Source organism: Mus pahari, chromosome 11, assembly GCF_900095145.1.
Source record: "Mus pahari chromosome 11, PAHARI_EIJ_v1.1, whole genome shotgun sequence".
Lineage (NCBI taxonomy): Eukaryota > Metazoa > Chordata > Mammalia > Rodentia > Muridae > Mus > Mus pahari.
Genome location: NC_034600.1, coordinates 42,425,993 through 42,445,984, shown reverse-complemented (window position 1 = coordinate 42,445,984; position 19,992 = coordinate 42,425,993). Strand labels below are relative to the sequence as shown.

Genomic DNA, 19,992 nt, shown 5'->3' with positions numbered 1-19,992 from the left:
ACTTGATGCACTTGGGTTATAACTAAGCCATTTGATCCTTGCAACAGCCTGTGAGACAGGGCATTGCTAGCATCATGTTATGGGGAGGTCATCAAGAGGTTAAGGATATTGTTCAATGGCGTTCCATGTGATACAGTCATCAAGAGGGGTACTGAACTCTTGATGTCTGTGTCCTTAACTACTGGACTATTGTCTCCAGTGGATCAGTAGGTTAGAAGAAATGGATTGATGTGGATGAAGAGATGATGCCAAGGCTCTGCCATCTATGCCAGCATCACTATCCCCATCATCAACAGCAAAAGCCTTAGATGCTATAGTGGATAGAATGGTACCCGACCCTGAAGCACTGTCTGTGCCTCAGCTTTGGAACCTTTAAAGGTGCTCTAATCTGTAGAAAACATGTAATGGCCAACCTTGAGATGAGAATACAAACTCAGTTAGAAGTGTCTTAAGAGAAAGGTGGAGAGATATTAGAAGCATAAAAGAAGACACAGAGAAGAACAAGGGGCAATGTGGAGGGCCACCTGTCAAGAAATGAGTATAGACACCTGGAGCTGGAAGAGGCAAAGGACATGTTCACCCTTCATTTTTCAGATGTGAGGAGCCTGAAGACTCTGTGGCTCAAGAACTTTGGAAGAACTACACCTGTTCTCTCTCTCTCTAACCCCCTCCCTCCCTCCCTCCCTCCCTCCCTCCCTCTCTATGTCTCTGTAGCCCTGGCTGTCCTGTAGACCAGGCTGGCCTTGAACTCACAGAGATCCACCTGCCTCAGCCTCCCAAGTGCTGAGATCAAAGGTGTGCGCTGCCTTCCCCACCTTCATTGCTGCCACCACCACCACCACCACTACCTGTCATTAAACCTATGTTTTTTTAAGCCACCCAATTTGTAGTATTTTCTACTTCAGCATCAAGAAGCTAATACAAATCTATCTAAACAGTTAAAACCTTTCAGTTTTCAGATGGGCTTCACTAACTCCCCCAGATCTAGATCCTAGAGATGTAGATCTATAGGAAATGACCCTGTAGAGTTGAATTACCAACCTCTCTGGGCTTTATTTCTTTATCTACAAAATAAGGCGGTTGTCTGCCCTTTGTCACCCATTAAGGGGATTTAAGGATCAAATGGAGACCCATGATACCCCTCCCCTACCCCCGTGAATGCCTGTATTTTATATACCATACTTTTCATACTTTTTGGTATATATACAGAGACAGACAGACAGACAGACAGACACAGGGCATTGCTATCATCATGTTATAGCATCATATATATCTATATATTTATATCTATATGTCTATCTATCTATCTATCTATCTATCTATCTATCTATCTATCTATCTATCTTCCTTTCTCTTTTTTTGACAGAGATTCTCTACATAGCACTGGCTGTCCAGAAATTAATCTACTATGCTGGAACTCACAGAGATCTACCTGGAGTGCTGGAATTAAAGGCATGTGCCATCATGCCTGGCCTCTCTTTCTACACCAACTGTACTCTCTATAGATACTGGACTTTCTCTCCTTGCCTTTGGACCTGAGCTCTTCTTTTTACTTTATCTTTGAGGGGCGCTAACTCATTGTCCAGCTGAGAGCTTGGGTGCCACAGAAATGCGCTTGATCAGCCATCTCCTTCAGAGTCTGTCAATCTTGATGGTAAAGTGTGGCGTGCAGAGAGCAAATGTGGTTGGGAGAGGGTACCCACACTGAACACTGCCATGGCTTCAGTCATGTGCTGAGCCGAGGACTGGGGTTCCAAGGCTGACTCCCTCAAGAAACATCTGGCCTAGGAGCAGAAAGACAAACAGGTCTGCTTCCCATTAGCCCCTGTGAAGGCCTGATCAGAAACCAGGGAGCGCTCCCGAGGCGCGCGAGCAGAAGGCTGTTTTCCCGCTGCCCTTTCGATCCTGTGCCTAGAGTAAGGAAACCTCTCAAAGGTGGCAATTAGTGCCAGTCAGAGGGAGGCTTTGTGACGTTGACCCTATCCATTAGGAAATGGACTGGGGCCAATGGACCAGCCACTTAACCAGGGTAGAAAAAGCTAAAAATTCAATGCCCTGCCAACTCCTGCACAATTACTGTGCTTCTCCAACCATGCCCCAATGCACAGCGGGGGGGGCCTTTCAAGGATGGGGAAGGGCGGCCCAAGGTTGAGTGCCACCTCAAGCCTTGGAGTAGAGATGTAAACAACGCCATCCTGGAGGGGATGCAGTGGCAGAAGGACTAGAAATAGGGAGGAAATCTCTGTGCTTTTATGGGGAGCAGAACAAACCCACAAGGAAGAGAGCAGCATCTATTCAAGCAAAAGGTACCCACTCAGCTAAACTCTGCATAAAGCCACGTCAGGCAATTATGACAGTTGGCTAATACCAGGCTTCCTCTCTTCCACCCCTCTACACCCTTTAGCTCCTGCAGACATGCAGAACTGTGCCAGTATTCATCATCATCATCATCATCATCATCATCATCATCATCATCATCATCATCGAGAAACAGAACCTTCACTCAGATCCTTGTAACAGCTTGGTAATGGTTCTCTTTCCTTCTGTGCCCCATGCAAATCACCCCCTACATTTAAACACAATGGTTTTCCCCTTCAATGTTTGAGTCCCATGAATGAGCCCTTTAATGGCTACTATTGTCTTTAGAGAAAAAAACAAAACCCCTTAGCTTGACCTGTTAATTGCTCTGCCTCCTGCCAACCTCCCCAAAGGCAGAAACATTTCCCAGGTCCTCTCGGTGGTCTCATCTCCATCCTTCTTTTCCAGCTTGGGGTCCTCAGAGAAGACATTTATCTAATATATAAGCAGTATTATATAAACATTATATTATATACATATGCATATTTATATAATATTAATGTATTACATAAACATGCGTATATGTATGTATATGCATGTGTCTGTGTATATGTATAAAGCACACACATGCAGATGGACACATGGCTTACTTTTCATGTTGCTGTGATAAAAGAGAGAGTTTATTTTGGCTTCTGGTTCCAGAGGGATAAGAATCCACAATGGGGAAGCAGAAGTGTGACAATGAGCAGTAGGTGTGGCTGCAGGAACAGGAAGCTGGAAGTTCACATCCAGAGTCAGAGCTTGAACTCTGTAAGGTGAGGTCTTCAGCTCTCCCAGCCAGCGCCCAGTGGCAAACTTCCTCCAGAAAGGGCGCACTTCCCCCAAATAGTACAACTAGCTGAGGATTAAGTATTCAAAAGCCCAAGCCCGTGGAGACATTTCTCATTCAAGCAAACGATGTAGTGTTTTTATATAGCCAACCATATCTTCCTATATACATAATCATCTCTAGATTCATAGTTACATTTATAATATATTTTTACTACCTATACCATGTAGATGCTATGTAAATAGGTCTTATACTGTTTGGAGAACAATGGTAAGAAAGAATGTTTGTGGGTGTTCAGTACAGCCTCAATTTCTCCCCGGCTATTTTTAGCTCTTGGTTCCTTAAGCCCACACGTATAGAAGCCATACACATAAAACAGAGCGTAGTTTTTAAATATGTATTGGTTAGAGTTCCTCTTGGCAATTTTTCTTCTGTCCCATGAAATTGTTAGCTCTGTGCAGGAGGGTAAAAGATGCTTTATTTCCTACAATAAGTCCTGATCTTCCTTGACACTGATGATTCTCAGCAGGAATGGGTAAGGCTTTGGTACTGACGTTTTTATCAAAGCTCCTCAAGTGTTTCTGATGTGCAGCCAAGGAAGAGAGAGATGTTTGCCCAGGCTACCCTCCTCTTTAGGAAGGAAGGAGGCCCAGAGAGGTCTCCTGACAAAGTCAAAGCCCTGGGCCCAGCTTCGCTATCAGGATCCTGAGACAAGGAGTCAGCTCTCAGACACCGGTTTCCTTCCTTGCTATCTTGACTGTTTATCCAACTTGGAGAAGTTTTATTACAGAGCAGAGGAAGGCTCGTTTGGGGCTCTTGCATTCCCAGGAGATAAGTAACTCAGATAATTAACTCAGATCTCCTGGCTTGGGGACTTTCTCTGTCTCCTCACCCAGGCCCCGGGCCTGTGGGTGGCGTTTGTGCAGTTGGAGCCCAGGTTAGGTAGAAGAGATGATGCAGAGTAGTTGAAGGTCTAGCCTCTCCAACTGGACTCTGCTGGGTGAGATCTGATTTGATAACCAAACTCAAGCAAGCATTCAGGTCTTCATTAGTAACAGGAGGGAACTTAAACCTGATGCTTGAAATGGTTGCTGTAAAGCACCCAGCATCAAGCCTGGCTCACGTCAAGAAACTACCTGCCATCAGCTTTAAAATGGACGCTTCAGTCTCTGGGATCATAGGCCTTAGTAAGAGTCCTCCTGTACACTCCTCTTTTTCTCCCACCGTCTCCTCTTTCCTTTTTTTGTATTGAATATTTTTTTCTTGTCTTCATGAGGCTTAAATAATAAATAGAGATGTGTTTCAGAGAGTCTAACAAACACTAAAATAACCCTTAAAAACAACAAAGCCCTTATTACAGCCTGTCGACGCCACAGGCCACCCCATCATCTCTAGGTCATGTAATTTCACTCTGCAAAGCAAAAGCATCTTGCGGAGTCAGTCGCTAGGCAACTGCTTAAAAACAACTTGCAGGAATTCCCCATGCCTTGGCCATTCAGGCTTATGAGTGTCAGACTGTCTATTTCTTAAACTCGGGCTCCAGCCATGTGTCAAAACGTTGTCATGTCAGAGTAACCATTTTTTCTTTTGTGAGGCAACTCCGGAATCTTTCGGGGGGACACCAGTTAAATCTGATCCCTGAAAAAAAATCACAAAGTATTAGTGATGTAGATCTGAAGGGGTGAATATTTATTTGATTACTTCTTTGTAAGCTATTGGTCATGCGCACAGGGCAATCTAAAGATGAGTTTGAGGCTAGCTCCAAGCATGGCAAGGAGGTGTTCATTCACTAGTCTTACCATGCTGGGACCGGCCATCTATTATCAGGAAGATGTAGAGGGCATGTACCGCAGTCAGAGGCTCTGGGGGTGTGGCTTTGGGGCTGATGTCACCCAACCTCCTTGAGGACTATTGCTTACTTAATGCTTTGTGGGTGTAGCACTATGAAACCCCTGAGGATATGCTCGGCATGATAACTGCCCAGACGAGAGGATTTGGAAAAGGCAACCAGCTTCAGGGTCAGAGTGGGAGGGCAGTGGGCAGTAACTGTTCTGTGGCGCCATGCCACGGAGAGGCTTACAGGAAGTGATGGATATCTTGGGTGATAGATAGTCAATAAAAGTTACCATCTTATTTAAAATTTTTATTATTGCTGGCTGTGTGTGTGTGTGTGTGTGTGTACCAATGTTTGGTGTATGTGTACAGGTGTGCAAGCCACAGTGCACACGTGGAGATCAGAGAACAACTGTTGTGGCACAGGTTCCCCCTCCTCGCTTTTAAGTGGGATGTGGATTTGGAGGATCTGATTCAGGTCGTCAGATTTGCGAGGGATGTGCTTTTAACCAGCTGACGCCTCCAGCTGCGCCATGGAAGCGCACAACTCCGGGAAGCAGGAAGGGGCAGAACTGATGATTCGCACTGGGCGGGGAGGGATATTAAAATGGCTTCACGGAGAGAAGGGAGCATTCAAAAAGATGCTGAATTCTGTTTATGCAGGATTCTAGAAAAGGCATCTGTAGTAAGGGAGGAGTGTAGATCAGTGGCTGCCCGGGTTACCCCACCCCTGCCCGCCAGTGCTGCGTGCCAGCAGCTCAGCGCTCCCTGCATTCTCTTTCTCACTCTGCCTCTCTCCCCACGCCGCCGACTCAAGGCCAGGATCTCTACATCTTATCCCTCCCGATGTCCTCCCTTCTTAGGCCAGTTCTACACACACACACACACACACACACACACACACACACACACACACACACACTTACTTTCGGAAGCCCCCACTTCCTCCTTTCCTCTATTTCTTGCCTGTTTTATTTCTCCCCCATTTTCCTGTCAGTGTAGCCACTAACCAGTAACTATTCTAATGTAAAAAGATCAGCAACACAAAGTATTTTAAGGCTATACACGATTATAGACACTTAAGTGTCCATCTCCCAGAGTTAAGAACTACCCACGTGGTAGTTCATGTGTACAGTCATAGCATTGGAAGCACAGGCAGGAGGATCACGTGTTTGAGACAGAGCTATGGAAGTAGACCCTGTTGTGATATTTTTCCTCATATATTGAAATTGTTTCTTTCACATATCTTTTATAAAATAAAACATATCAAAACCATCTTTGATCTTCTCCCTGCCTTCTGTCCTAGCAACTGTATGATCACTTTCGTTTTTGAAAGACTTACGCTCTGGTGTACAGGGTATATACAGCTTTCAGTTTATATAGATGGGATGGATGGCTCTATGCGAGTCACCTAAGAGAGAGTGTTTTCTGTTGTCCACATCCTGGCCAGCTGTTGATATCATCATTAGTCTTTGAACACTTAGTGAGTGCTGGCTAGTTCAGTGCTAGGTTACTTGCTTATATGGTCCTAGGGTTGATCCTACTACAACATACACACACACACACACACACACACACACACACACACACACACACACCTGGTCCTAGGGTTGATCCTACTACAATNACACACACACACACACACACACACACACACACACACACACACACCTGGTCCTAGGGTTGATCCTACTACAATGCACACATACACACACACACACACACACACACACACACACACCTCCCTGTCCCTGGATATTTGGCTGTACATTTACTAGTAGATTTTTGGCCTGTGTTCCCGGGTAGCTGTCCTCTACTAGTGACTGAGAGGGTTCCATGTGTAAATACCCCAGCTCCTTTATCATCTAGTGGGATGACTGGTGTATGCTTTATTTTGCTTCCAAGACCTTCCCTGAGGGATCAAGCTGCAGTCATCCCATGTGGGAGCCAGCTTGATAACATTTCCCTTAGATTGACTTCCTCCCCCTTGTCTGATTTCCCATTTTCCTCCTAGTATCTCTCCATCGTCCAACTATACCTACACTTGAGTTTTTGTCTCAGGGTCTGCCCCGAGATTTGCTGGAGCTTATTATACTTCTCATTCTTGGTCTCCCCCTTGGTTTGGTCAAAGGTATGTTCTAAGGCTAGAAGGTAAGGGGATTTGGGGAAGTGGTTAACTTAAAGAAAGCTGGGACTTGGCTCTAACAGGAGGATATCAGTAGGCATTGTCAACTCAAGGCTAAGAAAACGTTATTAGTTTCTCGGTGTGTGTCACACTAGGCACTATAAATTACTCAATCTATACAACACAGATCTGCTCTATCATACTTCTGGAAGCCTCAAATGTGTCCCCCTGAGGGCCCTGAAGAAGAACCCCCATGCCACCCCTCTGGCTTCTGGGGATGGCCAGCAATTCCCAGTATCCCCTCGGCTTATGTGCTCACGGCATTCCCTGTGGCTTCAGCGTGGTCTCATGGCATTGTCCTCCCCAGTGTTCCTCCATCACCACTTACACTGGAAGGAGTGCCCAGTGTCATTTCATCCTCACCAGTGGCATTTGCAAGGATCTTGATCCACACAAGATCACCCTTGAAGCATTATTGGTTCCATTTTAGCGGATTGTCTGGGGGGAAAGATGATGTGACTTTCAAATGATATCCCAGATAGTTGACACCTGCAGTCGACTTGATTGGACTTTGCATCACCGTGGAGCCCTTGTCTCTGGTGTTTCTAGACAGGTTTAACTGAAGAGGGAAGACCACTCTGAATGTGGGGTGGCACTATTCTGTTGGGTCCTGGGCTGAATGAAAAAGAGAAGGAAATCTGAGAACTGGCACTTTCCCATCCCCACCCTCCATCCCTCCATCTCCATCCCACTCACCTCCCCCACTTCCACCCTCCACCCCTCCATCTCCACCCCACTCACCTCCCCCACTTCCACCCTTCACCCCTCCATCCCTATCCCATTCCCCTCCCCCACTTTCACCCTCCACCCCTCTACCCCTCCATCCTCTACCCCACCATCTCCCCTCCTTCAACCCTCCACCTCCCCACCCCTACCGCTTCACCCCCACCCCTCCGCCCCTCAGCTTTGCTTTCTAACTGCAGACATACTGTGAGCAGCTATTTCCAACTCCTGCACCCTTGCCTCCTCAATTCTGATGGACTGTACATCCTCAGACTATGAGCCAAGGCAAACCTTTCCTTATTTAAGTTGTTTTTGCCAGCTATTTAGTCTTAGTGATGAGAAACCTAACTTTGTAGTACCTGTAGGGCACAAGCAGCCGCCAGGGGAAATCAAAAGAGACATGGACACATCAGAGATAGCTGCCATAGGTCGCGGAGCTGTGCTCACCAAGCAAAAGAATGAGGTTTGTGTGAGGGCCTCATGGACCAGCCAGTGGGTGCCGGGTAGCGTTCAATTCAACATGGTTGCCTATAGGACACAGGGACTCTTCTGGCAGGAAGCTAAAGCTGAAGGCTGCATTCCTTGTGGGGTCAGAAAGGATTGTAAATGAGTGTCAGAATGGTGAGACATCTGTGTGAATTAAGACAGAGAGGGATCCCAAGGGGGCATGTTGCCAACACTCCCTACCCCAGGTGCAAAGGTCCTAGGACACCCCATTCCCATGGGGAGGGGGAGGAGGCAGGGAGAGCCGAGGTCAAAAGTCAGTAATCACACTGGTGTCTCCTGATCTGGGTGGCCGGCACGAAGACGTCAGCGGACCTCAGCGTGGGGAGCGGAGAGAAGAACCCACCTTTCCGGGGATGTTAGAAACGCTGAGAGGGTCTAGGAGGGCCTCTCTGGAGAGGCTGCCGTTGGGAACTTTTGTGTGGTGTGGGTTTGGATTGCCTTTTGTTTGCAGTGAGAAAAGATGTGGCATTCTCATTCATTTATTTATTTTACCTCTGTCTTTCACAAGCTAGAGAACATTGCCTCGGTCAATAAAACTTGGAAAAGCCGTGAATAAAAAAAGAATAAAGTTGTCACTGCTCACCTCATGGATGTCCTATAAACAGCCCAGTGATAATGTGTTGTTCTTTTAAAATCGCTTTCTTTTAAAAGAAAAATAATTATTTTATTTTACTTTTAGATATATTTTATCATTTTTATATAATAGATAACATTATATGTCTGACTCAACTTCCCCAACAAACAGAGTTTCTCCAACTTCTCCGACAAAGCCCAGGTTGGCTTCTCTAAGCTTCTGCATGTGCTAATCCCCTTGCCTGTAATATTTTTCTTCCTTCTTTCTCTTCCCCCTCTGGCTAATTTTTATTTAGCTTTTGAAAGTGTCTGTCAAACTTCACCATTGTTTTTGAAGTAACCAGTCCCCTCAAGTCTTCCCTGCCAGTCAGCATTAGAACTCTTCTCTTGCATTATAAGAACATAATACTATTTTGGCCTCTGATTTCATGTATACATCCTGCTATTCTGTGATACTGGAGAGGAGGGAACGTGGTTTGTGGTGTCTTTTGTGCAGAGCATTGTGCACTCCATGGGTGGTGGGAACGTAGAATAGATTAGAAGCAGATTCTTCAGGATTTTTCTAAGAAAACTCCAAGCTGCTAGAAGAGAAGAAGAATCCCCCGAAAGCTGGTGAGATGCCCACACACAGCACATGTAGGATACAGTGTTGAGGTAGCAGACAGCAGTTGAGGTTGAAGCTCCATAGACCTACATAATTGGCGCATGCCTAGAGACCGCAGCACCTAGTTGTGAAGGGTTATCCTTGCCACAAAGAGGCTGAGACAGGTTGCCCGTTGTTACTGAGAGTCTTTGGAAGTTGGGTGGGTGGGAGGCAGAAAGACATATTCCTGTTCACTTGTACCTGAGGTGGATTGAATACAGAAGTGTGTTTTTAGACCGCTGTTTATCTATTCTATTTACATTTAAAATTAATTAACTGACTAATGTGTGTCTGTGTGTGTGTGTGTGTGTGTCTGTGTGTGTGTGTCTGTGTGTGTGTGAGTGTGTCTGTGTGTCTGTGTGTGTGTGTCTCTGTGTGTGTGTCTGTGTGTGTCTCTGTGTGTCTGTGTGTGAGTGTGTGTGTGTGTAGGCCACATGTGTGGGATGCCCGTGGGGGACTGAAGGGGCCATTGGATCCCTAGGAGCTGGAGTCACAGGAGCTTATGAGCTGTCTAATATGGGTGGTGGGAACTGAACTCCATCCTCTGGAAGTGCAGCCAGTGCTCTTAATGCCCGAGCCATCTCTCCAGCCCCACAAGTCATGTTAACTAAAGAACATTTAGTTAGATGTGGAGCAGGCCTTTGCTTGGCACACCCCTGACGTAATGAGGAGAGAATGCTGAGTCCCAAAAGAGCAACAAACCATTTTAACTGAAATCTGACACAGGGAAATCCATAAATGAAAAAAAAGCAAAGGCAGGCATGGAAAGATGTTAGTCTGTATACACACACACACACACACACACACACACACACACACACACACACATATACACACATGAGATGGGGAAGAGAAGAAGGGAGAGGAGAGAGAGAGAGAGATAGATAGATAGATAGAGAGAGAGAGAGAGAGAGAGAGAGAGAGAGAGAGAATTTTGTCAGCATCTCTCACTACCTCTCACCACTAAGTAATATGCTCTTGACTTTCTTCTCCTATAAATGATCATGTTTATAAGGTTTATAACAAAATGTAACCTTAATAAAGCCTGATGAAAGGGAAATGGATGCATTTATTTAATGTATCTATACATAGCTTGTTTATATTGCATGGCAGGCCTTTTTTTTTTTTTTATGGTGAAAGGGGCTAAATTTATCCATGTAAAACATGATCCCATTCACTGTTTCCCGGGAGTCACAACTATTGGGGATGCTTTATCCTCCCTTGGCTCTTGCTGGACGTAGCCTTTAGTCATCTGAGTGTTGGATGCTGGGTATTCATAGCCAGCCTATTGCTGGTCCCATGTAAAGGTGAACTCCTTCCAACCAGGATGATCTTAGCTCCTGGAAAACCCACTGTGGCACACATTTTAGGGAAACTCTGGAAGTCTTGGTTTAAGGCCTCAACATGAAGCAGAGAATAGTGTGTTCATGGTCTGAAGATCAGCAGCAGAGAGAGCCCTTTCACAGATTTCTCCAGCTTCCCATAGTAATGAAATAAAGGCTTCCAAGACTTCCGTTTTTTGCTGGGCCTTTTTTTCCCCCTTAGGCTGAGGCCCAGTGAGGAGGGTTTGCTCGCTGCCAACATCTGCCACTTCGAACCACCCGTTCTTCTCCAAGTAAGGACATTTCTCACATTTGGTATTTTTTTGTCTTACTCTTGTGTTACAGTCTTTGGTCGGAGAAGTCAGAAAACACTTACCATGTAAGCAAGCCCCACAGCAAACATCTTAGTCATTACCCACTTCACTTCCATAGTAGCAGTCACAGTGGGGAACAGGGTTTTAACATCTTGTATTGACTACAGAGTTCTTGATAGTTTCTAAAGCATTTCACCTACATCTTGTTCAAAGTACACCACAGTTTTCATCTTGCACACAACAAGGCTGGACCTTAAGAAGCTACAATGACATGCCCAGGCTCTCTCTCACAGGCTATAAGTGGAAAGATGGCTCAGTGTTCTTTCTTCTCCACTGCGTTATCAGGCAGAATCAATGTCAAGGGCTTAGTTGCTCATGCGCGTCTCTTTTTTCCTGCTATGAAGCCCAGGCTGGCTTGGAACTTACGATCCTCCCGCCTCTGCCTCTTCATAGCAGAGATTATAGGCGTGTACTCCCGTTATTTTATACCTTTTTACTTGGGAAAGTTTGGTGGCAATATGTTAATCCCTGAGCTAATTTGATGACCACCTAGAAGCATGGGCATGCCTTACAAACCCTTCTTAAGGATGTCTAAACAGAGTACATTACATAGCAACTTTCTTGAATATTTCAAGTAAGCCATTGAAAACTAATTAAATAGTCATTTCACTCTCCCTATGACGTATGGAGAGCTGAGAAGTCATGATTCTAGTTCTGTTGTTTCTGCCCTCACACTTGCTCTTCCACGAGGGTGACATGGAAGCAGTAAACTGAAGAGAGGTTAAAAATCAAGTTAATTTTAACACAAAATGGACCAAATTGATTTTTAAATACTAGTCTATCTCTGTTTTAGTGTTACTTATGGGCTAAAATATTATATTCTTTACAATAAGGAATAAATTGTAAATTCCATACTTCTTAACTTCATTTCAATGAAACTTCACTAATATATTTGAGTCTATTTTTAATAACATAAAAGCCATACATACTTAACAGAAAGTGCAATGCTGACACACACACACACACACACACACACACACACACACACACACACACACACACACAAAAACCATCAAATTATTGCTGAGTCAGAAAGGGGAAAGTGTTAAGTCAATAGAGGGGTGGAAGAGTTTGTATATTGCTTGTATATTGGAATAGTCAATGCAGTGTAAGAGCAAGATGATCTGTAACAGAAGCGAAAAACCACGGCTTGAAACAAATCTAGCCTACTGCCTGCCAGCTTTCATGAACAAATGTTTATCAAACACACCGACACCACTCATTTGCCATTGCCTACGGTGATCTGCCCTGAAAACGCCTGACCCTTTAGAAAAATATCTTTCCCAATTTCAGACTTATTCGTTAACACAATCTCAGTCAAAATCCAGTTGGTCGTGAGTGTGTGTGTGTGTGTGTGTGTGTGTGTGTGTGTGTAGAAACTGAGTAGAGTCTAAATTCATATGGACATGCAGAAGAACTGGAATCGTTTATAACGTTGAAGAAGAACAGCCTTAGAGCTTCTCCTTGTGATTTTTAGAGTTAACCTGGACCGCTTGGTCCTGTCACCTGGTTGTTATCTTTTTAAACCTTTGAGTCTCTTGTTTCTATCCTTTGCAGAAGGACCAGCTTGGATGATTCAACTAACTTTTTAGTGACTGTGGGCAGGGCGAGGCGGGGGTGTCTTCAGTCCTTAGCTCTCATAATGCAGTGTTCTGATGAAGTGTGTGTGTGGACGAAAAGGGGAACACACACTGCCTTTCTCAGTTGCCCCTGAGGTCTTTGCAGATTATATCTCCAGAGGGTAAGGCCTTCTGTGGGATGTGTGGGGCATACTGTCCCTGGACTGAACATCTCTCTCCCACGGGGATTCTTCTACGTTCACTAGCTCTGCTACAACCATGCCAATCCCACTGTTTCCTTCTCTGCTAGGGGTCAGGTGCGGCAAACTCCAAGCCCCTTCCTTTCTTTGTTCTGCTCACATCTAGTTCCGTCCAAGGATGTTCCACCCACATAAATGTCCCCGTTTCATCTACTCTAAGGATGGTTACCCAGTGCCTTAAAAACAAACATTTCTCATAATTCAGTCTCAAGATATCCTCAGGACTTCTCTCAGGGATGGTTTGAAGAGATATACCTAGTCATGTGTGATGTCAAGCTGCCATGTTCCACCCTGCTTGGCCTTGTCAGGAGGGTACAGCAGTTATGATGAAATAGCTCTGCAGTCAGTCAGCCTGGCTTCACCTTTGCCAGCTCTATTACCTTATTCATAATGCTTAACTTCTCCATGACCTTAGCTGTCTCAGCAACAAAATGATAGTCAAAACCACACCCACCTTACACTTCCTTATAGGGTCATTCCGAGTATCTACCAGAAGGAGAAACAACATATAGGTATCAACCAAGGAATATCCATCATTCTAACTGTTATACATTCCTTCCAGGACTGGGACTTTCTGTCCCTTTCTGAGTGAGCCCAGAATAGAAGAGAAGAAGTTTCTTTCCAACAACACTCAACTATCTAGGGAGAGGTGTTCCCCTGGAAGAAGTAGAGCGTCCCCAAATCCAGGCAGTGGCCATCTTGACAAGCAGAGAGCAGTGTGATCCCACAACTAAAGCTCTTCGCTTTAGAGACAGGAAGGATAATTTAACAATCCTTCCCCCAGGGTACTCTCTGACCCAGATGTGCAACTCAAGTCTCCAAAGAGTACAAGTTTTGTCTTTTTTTGGTGACCCCTTACTCTTCTACCTCTCCCCCACCAAAAGGCATATTAATATATGCCACTTGGAAACTGTGCCTTGGGTATTTTATAGGTTTTCTTTCTTAACAATATCTTGTTATCATCTCTTTTAATAAAACACGTACCTCTCTGCCCTATGAACACTGCATTTTATTCTGCTCTATGAAGCACAGTCGATGTGACAGCATAGCAAGCAGTGGACTTACAGAGATAGTGACAAAAATCATTTACTGCTTGCAGTGGACTTACAGAGATAGTGACAAAAATCATTTACTGCTTGCTGTGGTTTTTACTGATTGTCAGCTCAATGGAAACACTAGATTTACTGAGGAAAGACCCCTCTGGCCATGCCTGGGAGAGTAATTAATCTCCCAGGGTTATATGGGTAGATGAATTAATTGATATCGGAAGACTTTCTCTCAAAGTGGGTGGCGTCATTCCCTAGGCCTGGGAAATTCTTGGTGTATTAATTACTTTTCTATTGCTGTGATAAGCACCATGACTGGGCCAACTGATAGCAACAGGGATTCATTTGTGGCTTTTCAATTCCACAGAGATAAGCGTCCATCACCGTGGTTGAGAGATACAGCAGCAGACAGGTATGGCAGCTAGAGCGGCAAGCCTTGAGTTCACATCTTAAGCCACAGACGGGCTCCAGAGCTGAGGTGGGTACCAAAACCACCCCTAGTAACACATTTCCTCCACTAATGCCATACCTCATGTATCTCCTCAAACATCACCACAGACTGGGTACCAAATATTTAAATGTATGCGACTACGGAGACATATTCAAGCCACTACACCTGTACTGTATAATAAGGACAAAGGCAGCTGTGCATCAGTGTTCAGCACTCTCTGTTTCTTGACTGTGGATGCAATATGGCCAGCTGTTTCACACTCCTGACCCCATGACAAACTGACCATGATAGGTTGTGATCTTGAACTGTAAGTAAAAAGAAACCTGTTCTTAGGTTGCCTTTGTCTGGGAATGTCAACCCAGCAACAAGAAAAATAACCAATAGTGCGCTCTATGCTACTCTCTTTTGGAACTTATTTGGTGCCCAGTGAAGTTACAAATCGAGTTGCTACCAAGTTTCACGTTATCTTCTGATTCTACCAGTAAATTTTAGGTATGCATGTCGCAGCTAGTATATTAATTCATGTGAAAATGACATTCATATAAAAGCCATTGTACTATTTTCAGTGATTTCCCTACATTCTAGTGGACTTGCCCACTGTCTAGAACAGGATTCTGTCCTCTGAGTATAAGCCAAGGGGTCATAAGATTGCATTCTGCAGTTTTCTCCTCATCTACTCTACATGCATCTTACTAATTTAGAAATTATTCACATTTCCAAGAGAGGAAATTATTTTAGATGTAATGTTTTAACGCGGTGTTCCACTGGGGGAATACATGTTGTAGAAGGGAGTTTTAAAGAATCTAAGTTATGGAGACAGATTTCAAAAAGAGGTCAAGGAAACACTATAACTTCTACTCAACATCCGGGCATTGGAGCTACTGAGAAATAAGAGGAGTTTGGGTCAACCCCCAACAGGAAAGACTGCTGATGGAGACGCAGCCAAATGTGTGACTGGTGCCCAGACATCTCTAACTTGTCCTGTCTTTGTGGACAGAGTGCTTTTATACCATGCAACAATTGTCTTCTTTAGCAGTAAAATTACTTATTGAGAACCATTTGGATATGAAGATATCACTATTATTTCCTTTTTTTTTTACCTTATCATCCTGAGGAAAACATGCTTTTTTCCTTATTTTTGAAGTTTCGCTACTGAAAGATCAAATGGACTTAAAAGCATTATTTATATACAAGGAGAAGGCCGTTCCCAACATGCTACATGAATCCAGTTCAGCTAATAGCTGTAAATAAATGTTCCCCAAGTCCCAGAGGATTTCAGTCTCTCACTGGAGTGCAATTGGAGGCTCTGTGGGTGTGTGTTGGGGGATTCTCCTCCAAATCCTTACAGCTTCTGATCCCTGGGCTGGCAGAGATGAGGAATGTGGGGGAAATGGAGGAGGAGTCTGGCTCCGGGGTCTATGGCTTCTATAATCTAACTGCAAGCTAGCCTGAGAAATAGCACCCAGATGTCTGTTCAACAAGAAGAAGACATAAGCGGGAAGAGCTAGGCTCTGCTGTATAATTTACACGAAAGGTCACGTTAGCAGCAGGCAAGCTGCATGCTACCCCACGTGGGTTTCCTTTTGGTCTACACTGACTGCTTTGAAAACTCAAATTAGCCCCAAAGTTTTGAATACCGAATCATTTCTCTACCAAAGAAGGAGATCTACTATTTTTGGTTTCTCTCAAAAGCTCAGAATTCTCAGATATTTTCTGTTTTTGGCTTCAAATGGTCCAAACCGAGTAGTGGCTGCCCCCTGAGCTTATACCCACAGTCTCCCGTTGGCCTTGCAGCCTGGTGCACTCCAGATTGCCCTGATCCTCCGAGATGTCCAGTCCACAGTGGGAAAACCAGAGTGAACAATGCAAGGACATTCAGAAATAGATCCACTGGGAGTAAGCAGAGTTCAAGCCTGGGCTTTTCAGGCCATCCAATGATTCTTGACTGAGGGGAAGTCTCTGCAGGCTCAGGGCAAAGAAGACTGAGAGATCTGATGATTTTTTTTCCCCCCTCTCTGACTCCCAGAGGTTGAGTCCCAGAGCGCAGGGCTTAGCTGGGAGCCCTTCAGTCTTTGAATAAACAGCAACAAAACCAAACAAACTAGACAGATTCCAACAGAGCAGTAACAATAATAATGGAACAGAGATTTAGCTGTTGAACATACAAACCCAAGCCTGCTAGCTGGCTTGAACTAGGAGGCAGGATCATAGCGGGCATCTTATGAAATGTGGGCGAGAAGCTTCCAAACGGATAGCAGAAAATGCTTTTAGAAGGGCTACAAGGCAGCCCTAGGAGAGGCCAAGGAATCTCATTCTCCCAGACTCCCCCAAGTTCTGAGAGTTCCTAGACCCCCTTGGTTTCCGCCTCCCGCCGGCTGACAGCAGGTGGCACAGGACCCGCCCACCCTTGCTGGTGTTGATCCCAAGGGGAAAAACCATGGCCAGAGATCCAAAAGGCAAGGCGACTCCTTTTTCCTGCCTGGGCCCTTTCCGTGAGTCATGCACGCACTCTAATCTAGTCCTAACTACGGGAGAGGAACATCAAAACGACTGTCTGATCTTTTTATCAGTATCTAGTGGGAAACAAAAATCCCCTTTCATAGGATCCTCACAGGACGCGTTTATTTGCCCTTTTCATCTCCTTGCTGGCTCTTCCTTCCCAACATCAGTACGGAGGAGGAAAAAGGATCCTCTGCAAAAGGCAAAGAAAGGTTTCTATGGCTCAGCCATCTCGGCCTCGGGCAGAGATGTCAGCCTGGAAGGAACAAGTCTCCTTAGAGTAAATGAAGAATTCTCGAGGAATGCTTTCCAGCTCTGTTTGTAAGAGTGTGCAGGTCGGATCTCTTTGGCCGGAAAAGCGGAGGAAGTGGTAGATGATTCTAATCTGGCGAATCCTGAATGTAGCAATGATGAGCTGTGTAACTCCAGGCAATCTCTTTAAGTAAGTTTACATTTAACACTTAGATCCATAAAATGACCATTAAAATAACAATAATGATGTAGTGCCCACGTACCTGTCAATGATTAAGCTTCTAATCTCTGCCCGGCATTGATTTATGGATGTTGAGGTCTGATTTAACCACCACAGCAATCTCAGACTTGAGTACCCTGACTAGGCCCATTTTACAGATTGGGAACCTGATACACAGAGTTAGAAGAATGTGTTCAGGGTCTTGAGATTGGAAGGCAGTAGAAACAGCATAGTACCCTCCCCCAGTGGTTAGGAGGTCTTTAAATAAGCTATAGGATTAGTTCCCAGTAAATGAACACCATGTAATGTATTTTTAAATAAAAGGGAAACAGGAAAGGGCTCCTCTTCCAACTGCTCCAAGCACAAATTACATCTGTTTCAAACAAACAATGATTCTGTCATCACCCATTATATGAGAGTAATTCATAGTATGCCTTAAGCTTTATCCCAAGTTACCCCAAATCATGGAGAATCTTCCTGTAGAGGCTGTGAGTATCACCAGACCCTGGGCCAGGACGCGTTTTATTCAAGAGTCTGCTCTGTTCCTCTTTTGAGCCTGAAGGGGCTCTAGCAGGCCCACGCATGACAGACATGGCCTTGTGCTCCCCCCTCTGTCTCCTCCTCCTTGCTAAAATCCCTTAGATTACATTCCTGAGGCCACCAAGGTCTCTTTCCTCATTGGGCACTGTCTCCTCCTGAGGCTGACTACCAATGTCCAGCTAGCACAGTACTGAAGTCCAGCAATCAAAAGCCTCCTTTTGGTTGCCGTAATTAACATGTCCAATCAAAATTAAACACATCATCCTATGCCGCCATATGCCTATGGGCCAGATCTGTCCTTTGTCCCTTGGGGACAAATATCCCTTCCCCCCTCTCCCTTGGTCCTTTCCCCTTCTCTCTCATCCTCTATCTCCTACCTTTGTCTCTGATTCTCTGATCTTTGTTCCTTTTTGGTAAATTCATCTTCTTTACCCTGAGAACTTGGTCTTGGGGTGTCTTGGACTGGTACCTGTCCTTTCACAACCAACTAAACCAAGGCCATCGAGCTACTGAAAACCTATTGTCTATGAGTGTGCAATAAATGTAGGCATGTGCTTCAGAGCAGAATATAATCTCGTCCCTCCATGTGTGCTTCACAGACATGTGTATCATGTATATATGTGCACACACACAAACACACATACACCCCTACTTGGGCATTCAAGACCACACTTTGGAAGTGATCCAACTTAGACCTTCCTGTGAGACTGTTTGGGATGCCAAGGTCAACTAACACAACAGAAATTAGGTTTTCACTGTCTGGAGTCCAGAGGCCAAGGTCAGTTTTTTTCTGACACTTCTCTTCATGGATTGGCACCAATTCGATTCCTCGTGGCCTTTTCTCTGTATGTGCCTGCAGAGTCTGAACTTTTCTCTCTCCTCTTCCTTCTCACTTTTCCTCCTTATTTTTCTCCTCTTCCCTTTCTCCAGTGCTTCTGGATTAGAGCCACATTCCTGCTGACTTCTGTAACATCTACTGCTCCTTAAAGCTCTGCAAATGCCTTCTCGCCAGGGATTACGGCCTTAACACGGGAATCTGAGGAGGACAATTCAGTCCATAAAGACTGGCTGAGGTCGGGATCCATGTATTTCACAAAGCTGTTCACAAATTATTCTCATTTTCCGTGGACGGAGGTCATCTGGTCACCAGCAATTATGCAAAGCTATGAATGGGGCCTTTCTAGTGCACAGCCCTTGAACACAGGTTACACAGAGCAGACCCAGTTGCTGCTGTTTTTTTTTTTTTTTTTTTTTTTTTTTGAGCAGAGTGTAAGAATTCTTGGACTATGGGGTGGTAGGCAGTAGTCTCCCTGAGATTAGTCTTGGTGGCTACGGTAATTCTAACACTAAAAGACACACAAGAATGCAGGTAAACTGAGATATGAACTGGAAAGGGCCAAGCTGCAGAAGGAATGCATGTTTTCAAATGATTCGCAACCTTTCCTATGTATCGCTCATGTGAATGAAGCTTGCGTGTCCTGACTCACCACGGGTAGGTTTTCGTACGGCCTCAGAAATCTCAACGGTGCTGCCTTGGTTAATTTAGGAAGATTCATTGATGGTTTCCAGGTATTATTTAAACCTTCTGGGTACATAAATGTGCTGTTCTCCCACGTTCTAACCTTCCCCTTTGGCCCCAGGTATACTCAAGTGTTTTTGTAGGCAGGGATATGGGCACAGCCCAATGGCACAGGTGGGGGGAAACTTAGAGATATCCATTTATGAAAGCCCAGATAATGTTCAAAATCAGATCTATTAATAAAAATGTTGTCTTGAGAGTATATATTCAAGAAAAATAAAATTCTTGAAAATCCCAGAACAGGCTGCTCTCTCTCTCTCTCTCTCTCTCTCTCTCTCTCTCTCTCTCTCTCTCTCTCT

The 19,992-nt window shown here is 44.8% G+C and overlaps 1 long non-coding RNA gene across 2 annotated transcripts in view; it reads right to left on the bottom strand.

Annotated features, from left to right (window-relative positions):
- Positions 1–2,970: 2,970 nt before the first annotated feature.
- Positions 2,971–19,992, bottom strand: part of LOC115064999 — an 18,479-nt gene continuing 1,457 nt past the window's right edge. The window contains exons 2-4 of one of the 2 annotated variants that reach the window (XR_003844798.1): positions 8,228–8,449; positions 7,474–7,760; positions 2,971–4,765 (exon numbers count right to left, since the gene is read on the bottom strand). This is a non-coding gene — a long non-coding RNA (uncharacterized LOC115064999). The remainder of the gene's footprint in view (positions 4,766–7,473; positions 7,761–8,227; positions 8,450–19,992) is intronic. The other variant, XR_003844797.1, reaches the window with a different exon arrangement.